Genomic DNA, 687 nt, shown 5'->3' on the forward strand with positions numbered 1-687 from the left:
CAAGCATGTATATGAACATAGACACCCAGTATATATCACCTGTTTAGCGGTTGGCTAACAGCTCCACAACATGCGATCACTTTTATGGCCTCTAATTAGCTATTCAATCTATATAACACTTTCTTATCCCCATACAACACCATACATCACGCCCATTTTGCCGACGCCCAAAACATCCTCATCCCCCAACCTACAAGCCAATACGACCCTTATAAACTACTGACATGAGACCCTTTTTGGCACTTCTCACGCCGGGCTTCCGTAAGACCCACAATCGCTACCCAGTCGCGCGTGTGTGTTATTTTTTTCTCTCTTTCTCTTTCGTCTATTCTTTATCTCCTCTTTCTGCCTCTTACTATGATTTATGGCGCCTCGATAACCGGTGATTGATTTACGGTTTAGTGAATTGAAAAGCGCATCTCACCGCCGACGCTTTTAGCTTTAGGGGCGAAATCTCTATGTTTTAATGCGGGAATATAGCCCTTGTCTAGACGAAGCCTGTTGTATACATTTGTCATCCCTCCCAAAGTGATGTTGTATTAATATAGTGTTAAGTTTGGATGATAAACAGCTCCGGTTTCTGTTGATCTAGGGATATGAATATAAGACTTGTAGCACAGATGTTTATGCTTTGAAGATTAAAGGCAAAATTAACGTTTACAAAAGAAGAAAATTATGCTGATGATG

The sequence above is a fragment of the Penaeus monodon genome, chromosome 33, assembly GCF_015228065.2.
Source record: "Penaeus monodon isolate SGIC_2016 chromosome 33, NSTDA_Pmon_1, whole genome shotgun sequence".
Classification (NCBI taxonomy): Eukaryota; Metazoa; Arthropoda; class Malacostraca; order Decapoda; family Penaeidae; genus Penaeus; species Penaeus monodon.